Genomic DNA, 11,494 nt, shown 5'->3' with positions numbered 1-11,494 from the left:
ATTCTCACCCGCACTCACCTGTCCTCACATATTCTCACCTGCACTCACCTGTCCTCACATATTCTCACCTGCACTCACCTGTCCCCATCTGCACTCACCTGTCCTCACATATTCTCACCTGTACTCACCTGTCCTCACATGTTCTCACTTGCACTCACCGGTCCTCATCTACACTCACCTGTCCTTATATGTTCTCACCTGCACTCACCTGTCATCACATGTTCTCACCTGCACTTACCCACCCTCACCTGTCCTCATCGGTACTCACATGTTCTCACTGCATTTATGTGTCCTCCCCTGCACTCACTTATCCTCATATGTTCTCACCTGCACTCACCTGTCCTCATATGTTCTCATCTGCACTCATCTGTCCTCATATGTTCTCACCTGCACTCATCTGTCCTCACATGTTCTCATCTGCATTCACCTGTACTCATCTGCACTCACCTATCCCCACCTGTCTTCAGTTGTCCTCACCTGCACCCACCTGTCCTCACATGTTCTGACCTGTAATTACCTCACTTGTCCTCACATGTACTCACCTGTTCTAACCTGCACACGCCTATTCTCACGTGCCTCCACCTGTTCTAACCTGCATTCACCTGCCCTCACCTGCACTCACTTGTCCTCCATTGTACTCACCTGTCCTCACCTGCAGACACCTGTATGCACCTGATGAACTGCTGCTTAAGGCTAGAGATACCGGGGACACTGACTGTCCCACACTGGTGTCCACTGCAGTACACACAACACCAGGGAGACAGCTGTGTGTGAGTGTGTGTCTGTATTTATGTGTGTGTGTCTGATGGATGAGATGCGATGTGACAGCAAGGCTTTCCTGGCTATCACACGCGTCAACACACAAACAACCTCCAACAAAAACGCAGTCAAATTCTCTCTTCAGCTCACTCACACGCAAACACAATCAACAGGGAAAATCCTGTTTAACCTTAAGAGAAACTGTAGCACACAAATAAATAACTGACTCTAAATATAGGTATTGCAATATAAACTGAGTCTGTTCTACAGTTTCTCATTAGGTTGAATGAATAACTGGCTCTAAATGTAGGTATTGTGATATAAACTGAGTCTGTTCTACAGTTTCTCATTAGGTTGAGTGAATAACTGGCTCTAAATGTAGGTATTGCAATATAAATTGAGTCTGTTCTACAGTTTCTCATTAGGTTTCATGGGATTTTTACCATAATTCTTTAAAGCTTGTCCAACCTCACTGTGCTTTTGTGGGTGGAGCCTGAGTACATCTTTTATTCAGAAAGTGTTGCTGCTTTATTAGCTGAGTTCGGAGCGGGCCGATGGTGGTCCTGCCCAGTCGATAACATCTGAGAGGGATTGGGTGGGTGGGCGGTTGATCGCCATGGCGATAATGGTGACAAGCAGCGGGTGATGCTGCTGCTATGGCAGACCCTCATTTACCCGTTGCCATGGGAGACAGGTGGAGAGAGAGCAGAGTTGGAGATTAGGGGAAAAGAAAAATTTGAAAATGATGTAAACTAATGAAGAGATACAGTACTGAGATCAGTATCGAGTATGTCTTTCTAACTCCACTTACAGGCATGTTTCGAATTTGTTTCTGTGATGTCACAAAAACAAATGCATTTATGAATATCCACCCATGTTTGTTGATAACTGCTTTATTGATTTGTCTGCATCTTCTGATCCTTGCCTCAGCAAAATTCATCCAAATGACTTTTCAACATCTGGCTCCTTCCATTTAACAAAAAAAAAGTAGGTTTTATTGAAATTTGGCTAATTTTGGGAACAATAAACTGACAGTGCTCCTGAACTAAGAGCCGTTTGGGAGCTGAAAGACTCGGCCCTTATTGGTGAGCTGAGCCTATTGATCTTACTCACTAAAAGGAGCCGAAATGCCGGTCATGGATTCATGAGCTCCTGCTGATGTGGGTGTCCTCCTACTCAGGGATGGACACAAAAACTTTCTAGCTCTAGTTCGAGTTCTTGCTAGCGCCCCCGTTTGCAGAATTTGAGTTACTGTCAATAAAAATGAATTACTGTGAATAAAAATGAATTATCAATAAAGATTATTACAATTTAAACTTAGTTATGTTTAAATGTTTAAGTGTTAAAATGAAAAATTGTTACTGTTATTTACACTTTTCAGGTATTATGCCATGCTACGTGTACAACTACATGTACTACAATTTTGCACATTTTTACTTCACTTTAACATTGTTACCTGTTAGAATTCTCAACCAAATTATCAACTAAATACTGTATACTATATATTGTTGTTCTAGTTACTACCTCAGTGGCTGCTATGCTCATATATGGTAGGCTATCTGCTAATCTGCTAATATGTCATAGTATGTTACATCCTCCTTTGCACAACTCCACATACTCTCAGTACCGTGTACTGCCTATGTTCTGTTTTGTATTTATTGTAACTTTTTTGTTTTTATTTATTGTACTGTATTGTCTGCACTGTGTTTATTGTATTGTTCTGCACTTGTGTTCCTGTGTTGGTCCTGGAGGAATGTTGTTTTGTTTCACTGTGTACTTGTATATAATTGAAATGACAATAAAGCCTGACTTGACTTCACTTGAACTCTTGTAGCACCAGTGTTACCTGCTCAGAAAGTTTAAGTAAATCTCTGGAAGATTGTAAGGAAGGTTGTAAATGTAGAAACGAATTAAGACATAAAGAAATGTAAGAAAAATGCATGATGTGGATCAGTACATGAGCGGTGCTGCGCTCTCTCGCAGAGCTCATATGTGCTCTTGGTTTGCCGATCGCTCATCGTTCTCACCCTTAAAGAATGAATGGCAGTAATTAGGCCAGCTGCTGCTGGTTAATTGCATGCGAACCTGCTGTAGGCTGTATGAACGTGTAGGTAGGACTGTAAGAGTGTGAACACTCTGTCTCTTAAATGATTTAATATATTCAACCTTTACAGAGAGAGACAGGTGTATAAATAGCTTAGCTGGGTCTGATTTGTCCAAACAATCTCTCCCTCGTTCTTCATGTCTTTGAAGAAAGAGTAAGAGATATTTAAGAGAGAATTTAATGTTGTGGTTGCAATTCGCATATATAAAAGCAACGGTCGGACTAAAAATCTGATTGATCAGGTTTTAGCCCCTCCTTTGAAAAGAGTCCATCAACCAAGACTTGTTTGCTGTCTGAAGTTGGCTTTTCTACTTTATCACTGGTGCTACAAGGTGATTAGCAACATGCTAACTGCATGCTTAAATCTTCTCACACTTGTCTCAAACTGAGCTGAGTTGTTGAATATGAATTTCTGATGTCCTCAAACAGAGAAAACAGACTGACCACACCTCAACATCACTGAATGTGTTTGGATTACTTCAGAAAATGATCAACCAACTTCTAACTTTGGAGGTGTGTCTGCAGATTTCTTTGAGAAACTGAAAGTGAGTCTCCTGAAATGAATGGAAGCTGGAATAAAGGTAAAGAGTGACACAATCAACCCTCAAACAGCTGAAATTATATTTAGCTGTTGTAACTCCTGAAATTTTCTGTTACAGTTGTTTTTGCTTTATTTGCTTATGCTCTAAAATGAATAACGTGCCCTTTATGACAATTTTCACTGGAAAATAAATAAGTGAATGCTTGTCTCTGACTTTTGCACAGTACTGTATTTTTAATATTCATTCATGGTGCAAGGATACATAATATGTAGGGCGCTGTCCCAAAAGAATACTTTTTATTTTAGCTTTTCTACTATTTTCCCATCATCAACATTCCATATAAAACTCAGAAGACTCGTGTAGGTTCACTAGTGGTTTTGGATAGTAAATAAAATGTCTATGTTTGTGTTGTAGTCATGGCGACCCCTGGTTCCTATCAGCACCACTGTAAAGACATCTGAACCATTTCACACCAAACTATTCTGAATCACTCCGTTTACATTTCTCACACTTAATTATGAAGAATTGAATGAAATTACTTTGCAGCCACCTTGACGTCTAACTTCTGTGAGAACTTTCAGTGATAACTCGAATACTTTTGAAAGCAAAATAAAAGACCTTTCTTCATTTGAGGACTGCAAACACCTTTGTCTCATAACCTTGCAATTTTCATTCATTCTGATTTAAAAAACAACAACATTCATTTAAAATTCTACTTAGAGTCTTCTTATAGCTCACAAACTCCGTTCTCTTGTCAGTTGTTGAAGTGAAAATCACTGGGTTAGTTAATCATGCAGCGTGAACTGCTGGACGTGCGTGCTTTCACACTGAAAAACGTCCAAGAGACGTTTTGCCACTGCGTCCTGGAACTATGAGGTGATGTTTTGATGAAAGCTTTAACACGTCCACAGCACCAACTGTCAGAGAGAAGGAGTTTGAGTGTACGGACTCAGTCGTGACACAACTCAGCATTACGAAACAGCGGCGGTTCTGTTCTCCAGCGTCTGTCTGATTCACGCACCATCACCATCAAGCGAACACCAGAACTGAGAAAGTTCTATACACAGTACCAGTCAAAAGTTTGGACACAAGTACTCATGAAGGGTTTTACCCTCAAAACATTTAAATAACACACAAGGAATGGAATTATGCAGTTGCCAAAAAAGTGCTAAACAAGTCTAAACTATCTCCTATTTTCTAGATTCTTGACACTTATTTTAACTGATGTAACCTCTTGGATGATTGACAAAACATTTCAGAGATGACACCACAGGGCCAGGTACTTTACTTAAAACAGAAAAAGAGAGAACAGAAAATCTAATGAATAAATGCTAACAAACTAGAAACATTGTGTAAGAACACAAAGACACAATAGGAACTTTATTTACACTAATTACACAAAGGTTACATAACAAGACACAGGTGGAGGTAATAATGAGTGGGAAAAGGATCCAGACAGGCCCATCAGCAGGAAAGCTCCAGACCACAGAGTTATTAAAGGGCCTGGATACAATCATTCAGTGGGATTTCAGTAGGATTAGCTCAGTGCCACATGTTCCCCCAAAGTATGTGTCTTGGACGCCACCATCTTTGTTTCTTATGGACCTTCTTCCTGCACCAGAATTTACTTACCATGCTAAAAATGCAGAACACGGACATGTTAACCGTGCTGACTGACTTTGACTCCGGTCAACAGCGAAGCCTCATGTGGTAGAGCAATGATGTCAAATCCAAGAGACCAAAAAACAGAACTGCTTTCATGATTATTTCAGTGCCGCGAAAAACAAGTGATCACTGGGAAAAAGAATTAGCATGAAAGAACAAAGAAATAGAAAAACATGGAATAGAAACAAGCTTTTTAGCATCAGACAGGATTTTTACCACTAATGCTAGCCAGCTACCTGCTCCACATAGGTCCACAGAAGAACTACAAAGTTCCAGATTGGACCACAGAACAACTGGAAAGTTTCAGACTGAGCCACAGAAGAAATATAAAGTTCCAGACTGGGCCACAGAAAACTAAAAAGTTCCAGACTGGGCCAAAGAAGAACTAGAAAGTTCCAGACTGGGCCACAGAGGAACTATAAAGTTCCATGGGCCACACAGACTAGAAAGTTCCAGACTGGGCCACAGAAGAACTATAAAGTTCCAAACTGAGCCACAGAAGAACTATAAAGTTCCAGACTAAGCCAAAGAGGAACTATAAAGTTCCAGACTGGGCCACACAAGAACTAGAAAGTTCCAGACTGGGCCACAGAAGAACTATAAAGTTCCAAACTGAGCCACAGAAGAACTATAAAGTTCCATATTGGGCCGAAGAAGAACTATGAAGTTTCAGACTGGGCCACACAAGAACTACAAAGTTCCATAATGGGCCAAAGAATAACTAGAAAGTTTCAGACTGGGCCAAAGAAGAAATAGAAAGTTCCAGACTGGGCCACAGAAAAACTAAAACATTTCAGACAGAGCTGCAGAAGAGACTAGACATTTTAAGGCCGAATCACAAAAGAGCTAGAACATTCTGAACAAAACCAAAGAAAAACTAGAAAGTTCCAGACTGAACCACAGTAGAAATGCAAAGTTCCAGGCAGAGTCACAGAAGAGCAAGTAAGTTCCAAGCAGAGTAAGAACTAGAAAGTTCCAGACAAAACAACAGAAGAACTAGACTGTTCCACACTGGGCCACAGAAGAACTAGGAAGTTCCACACTGGACCACAGAAGAACTAGAAATTCCCAGGCAGAGCCACAGAAGAGCTACAAAGTTCCAAACAAAACCACACATGAACTAGAAATTTCCAGACTGGACCGTAGAGGAACTAGCAAGTTCTAGATTGAACCACGGACAAACTACAATGTTCCAGACTGGGCCACAGAAGAAGTATAAAATTTCCAACTGGACCACAGAAGAACTACAAATTTCCAGGCAGCCACAGAAGAGCAAGAAAGTTCAAAACAGAACCACAGAAGAACTAGAATGTTCCAGACTAGGTCAGAAAGTGCCAGTACATAGCCCACCTGGGAGTGGTTCTGTGACAACACATTTTTTTTACAAAAAGAAAACACTGGTTAATAGATGACATTTGAAATCTTCACTAATACCTCCAGAATGTCTTCTTAGAGTCTGAAAGGTCATGACATTTGCACTGTGCTCCGGAGGGATCTCACACCAGAGGAACTGAGGTTGATCAAACGGTGCTCTCTAGAGTAAACCAGGGCCGAATTTCCCTGACTGTCAGTCTAATTACTCACTTAGCCAACATCAGACCAGCTCAAATCCCTTCATGCCTGCTTGCATGCTCTCACATGCCTTACTAATGGAAGATTTAGCGTAAGTGTGGACATACATATTCATCTCTAATCCCTGACCAAACCTCATCGTAGCGTCCTGTATGATTAGTCCTTCCCTCCGAGCCTGGGAGAGGGGGAAATGATCGCACAAAGGTCAGCCCTAATCTCTTCAGCCTGGAGGAAGTTTAGTGTCAGTTTTCTCCTCCTGCTCGCCAGTTAACTGGACCGAGTCCTCCATGCCTCTCTTTTCAGGATTGAGATTGCACAATGTAGCGAAAGTTACATGGTAGATATTTTCAGTTTTTTGATAAATACATGCATATAATAATAAATATATTTGAATTGAATAATACATGGAAACTAATATACTTGAATTGGATTAGCAGATATGCTCATTAGCATATCTAAAAGATTAAAGGGAAGAGTTCTATTCAGTATGTACACAAAGTTTGTCTATTTTTTAAACAATGTGTAAATGTTAGGCTATGTTTTATTTTAAACCACTAACTGGCCACTTTATTAGAAACACCTACCTTGTACTTCCTCTAACTGGCCACTTTATTAGAAACACCCACCTTGTGCTTCCCCTTACTAGCCACTTTAATAGAAACACCCACCTTGTGCTTCCAATAACTGGCAATACCCAGAAATACCCACCTTTGAGTTCCCCTAACTAGTGGGTGGAATTGAAGATAAAAAATTGGGGAGAAAAACAAAAAAAAAAAAGAAATACCCACCTTGTGCTTCCACTGACTGGCCATTTTATTAGAAACAACTACCTTTTGTTTCCACCAACTGGCCACTTTATTAGAAACGCCTACCTTGAGCTTCCACTAACTGGCCACTTTATTAGAAACAACTACCTTATGCTTCTATTAACTTTCCACTTTATAAGCAACACCAGAAACACTTGTGATTCCACTCAACTGTCCACTTTTTCAGCAAGTTAATAAGTTCCAGACTGGCTCTTTCATAACCTTTTGGATTAAAGATGGACTAATGCTAATGCTAATGTAGTGCAGCTGGAAGCCAAATTTATTTCACACTGAAGTGGAAGCTCCTGTTGCAGCACAGCTAATCGGCAAGTTACATCTGTTCCACACCGGGTCTTTCATATTAACCTTTTGGGTTCAAGAGGATGAAATATGCACATCTAAGAGCTAATGCTAATGCTAATGGAGCACAGCTGAAAGCTAGCAGCTAAATTAAATTCACGCTGGAGTAGCAGGTCCCACATGAGTGTTCAGGCTAAATTTAGCCTGTCGGCTGTAATGCAGGCTTTTCTTCTTGACCTGATTGGATTTGTGTGTTGAGACTCTGTTGGCGTAGCAATCATTAGCTGAATTGCCCGTCATACGCAGCGTTGACATGGTCCAAATTGAGAGTTAAATGGCCTCTTTTTTCTGTTTAGACTTCAAAAGAGAAGATCTAATGAACGTTGGAGATGTTAGAGAGGAAATGTGGCTGGACTGAGAGTTGTCCTCCACGATACTTAGAACATAATGACACTATTAGAGATAATGAAGCTGTCGACTTATGCCCAGCATGAGGGTGTGTGTGTGTGTGTGTGTGTGTGTGTGTGTGTGTGTTTCTGGGCTGGTAGCCATCAGATCAGAATGTGTGTGTGTGCCCCAGTAAGCTGAGCTCTCATCTACAAATTACACCATCATGACCTTCTCACAGCATACATTATACCAGGAGGAAGAGAGAGAGAGAGAAAGAGAGAGAGAGAGAGAGGAGAGAGAGAGAAAGAGAGAAAATAGAGAAAGTGAAGGAACCAGAAGAGAAACAGCGAAAGGGTAAGAAAGATGCAGAGAAACCAATAGAGAAAGAAACAGAGAACGAGGGAGAGAGAAGAAATGCAGAGAGAGAGAAAATACAAAGGGTGAGAGAAAGAGAAGAGACAGAGACCAAGACAATGGAGAGAGAGAAAAGAAATACAGAGAGAGAGAAAGAAAGATAGATTGAGAGAGAGAGAGAGAGAGAGAGAGAGATGTGGTTGTAGCGTTGGGATTCATATTAAGTATTCCTCAGACAGCTTGTTACCTCCACTGTCTACACACACACACACACACAGAGCGTCTGGGCTGAGACACTGAATCATCCACTCACAGCAAATCTCTCTCTCTCTCTCTCTCTCTCTCTCTCTCTCTTTCTGTCTCCTAGCTGCAGCTACGATATCATCACTGCGGAGGTCAACTGTAAATCAGTCAAATCAAATCAATCTTATCAATTATCAAAGATGTCTTCACACACAGGGAGGAACCATAGATATACATACTACAGTCCTCGATTGCTGTTGACATCATCCTGCATTTCTGCATTAAAGACAGACATTTGAAGCTAGTAAAAGATGTTCTATATGTTTCATCGAAAGTTTGTAACAAGCCATATCATATATTTGAGTTTAACACATTAAGTGTATGCACTTAATATTCTGATAACTGTAGAAATGCATCTACATGCAGTTGAGTAATCAAGAGAATCAATTCCCCTCTGGGATTAATAAAGTGATCGATCGATCTATCTATCTAATCAGATAATGGGAACCTCCAGGTCTACATGAGTCAGACAGTAATCAGATTTCTGCTTTACAACCAGCCAATAAACTCACAGAAGTCGTGATGTGAGCATAAAGTAAAACTCAAACTTCATGCCGTGACTTTTATTTTTAAACATTGCGTCATTATAACTGAAAATATGAACATACATCGCTTAGAAGATGAACAATATTTAAATCCTTTATTTCATCAAGCATGTAGTCGGCTCAGCGTCACTCCAAAAGAGTTTTGCTGGGTCTCACGGTAATGCTGCTCACTTATTTTGGGTACCACGGTCTGTTTTCACACATGTGCAGACTGAGAAATCCGAAAGAAATCAGAGTAAGAGTTCACATGCACTGAGAAATCTGATTACTGAGCTAAAATCCAGCCTCTTTATCCGATTTCTTAATCGGATTTCTGGACCTTACTCCAAACTAAGAAATCGGAGTATGCTGTTTACACAATCATCTAAATAATCAGATAACTGCAGAAATCTGATTATGATCAGATTATTAAGTGCATGTGAACATACTCATTGACTCTTTTAGTAAAGAGTCCTGACATAGAGCTGCTGCCACTGTTTTACAGTCCTAACAACCAACACTGCCTAGACTACGACTCATATTCCCAGACAGTGTCATGTCTAAAACTTCTAGAAGGACTAGAGCAGGAGTGTCCAAAGCCAAATGCGGCCCGTGGACAGATTTTATTTGGCCCATGGTTTCTGTTGTAGAGTGTGTTATACGTGGCTAACCAGCCCGAATGCTGCAGTTCTTCCTCTTACCAGATGGTGGCATTTAGTTTAGTCCAGACTGCATCCATAAAGCTCACACAGAATGCTGAGAACCAGTGATTTTGATGGAGAGTTGAACACTTTTTCATTGACAGCTGCAGCAAATGAGCCTCATATTTCAAAAGACTGTAATAATTTAATATCAACAGACATGAAACACAGCATGAACATTACAGTAAATATTCAGGAGAGAAACTAAAACAACTGCAGCTTCCCGAGTCTCACAGCACCGACTTCTTATCAGAGCAAATTCAGCAGCTCAGAAAATATTAACCCTTTAAGGCAGAACAATGACGGCTGTTTATGCTGTCTAATCTGATCTTCTTTAATAAAGTGATTTCTGAACGATGTCACTCTGTTTATTTGATGTGTGAAGAACATGATCTTACAGGACTGAAAATTTGTGGATTTTTATTTGGTTTGTCCCACAAATTATATTTTTAAAACGTAAACACTTGAAAAGCAATGTACTTAATACATTCGACATGCGTTTCACTCTGACCAGCGTGAACATGCACAAGCCACAACTCCTCTGGCAGCAGAGTTATACACATTTAAGGGGTCATCATCAAATTCAGAAGATTTCTAGCTAGATGTATTAATTTACTTCACATTGTTGTATTTTTGAGATTATGAAAACTTATTTTTAATCATTTGTGAATAATATTTCGCCCTCAGATATTCAGACATGGCCAGATCTGGCCCTCTTTGAAAAAAGTCTGGACACCCCTGGACTTTAAGGCGGAACAATGACGGCTGTTTATGCTGTCTAATCTGATCTTCTTTAATAAAGTGATTTCTGAACGATGTCACTCTGTTTATTTGATGTGTGAAGAACATGATCTTACAGGACTGAAAATTTGTGGATTTTTATTTGGTTTGTCCCACAAATTATATTTTTAAAACGTAAACACTTGAAAAGCAATGTACTTAATACATTCGACATGCGTTTCACTCTGACCAGCGTGAACATGCACAAGCCACAACTCCTCTGGCAGCAGAGTTATACACATTTAAGGGGTCATCATCAAATTCAGAAGATTTCTAGCTAGATGTATTAATTTACTTCACATTGTTGTATTTTTGAGATTATGAAAACTTATTTTTAATCATTTGTGAATAATATTTCGCCCCCTGGGATATTCAGACATGGCCAGATCTGGCCCTCTTTGAAAAAAGTCTGGACACCCCTGGACTAGAATGATGGTCCCACTGTAAATCAAGGTTTGATTGGTCGATTCCTCTGTCACTTCTTAATTACAGCTGTCCAATGACGTTGCATTAGTGGCAGTTTGAAACAATGCAGTGGAGCTTCACAGGACTCGGAGGAAGCCTGTGCTAGCCTTCGTCCACCTAGCGCTGGTAGTATCATGTGATTGGGGAGTCCTAACTAGTGGGTGGAATTGGAAACAAAAAAATTGGGGGAAAATCCAAAAAAAACTTTTTATCGTCTGGTTTATTTTGT

Source organism: Colossoma macropomum, unplaced genomic scaffold (assembly GCF_904425465.1).
Source record: "Colossoma macropomum unplaced genomic scaffold, Colossoma_macropomum, whole genome shotgun sequence".
Taxonomy (NCBI): domain Eukaryota; kingdom Metazoa; phylum Chordata; class Actinopteri; order Characiformes; family Serrasalmidae; genus Colossoma; species Colossoma macropomum.
Note: the sequence above shows the minus strand (reverse complement) of the source record.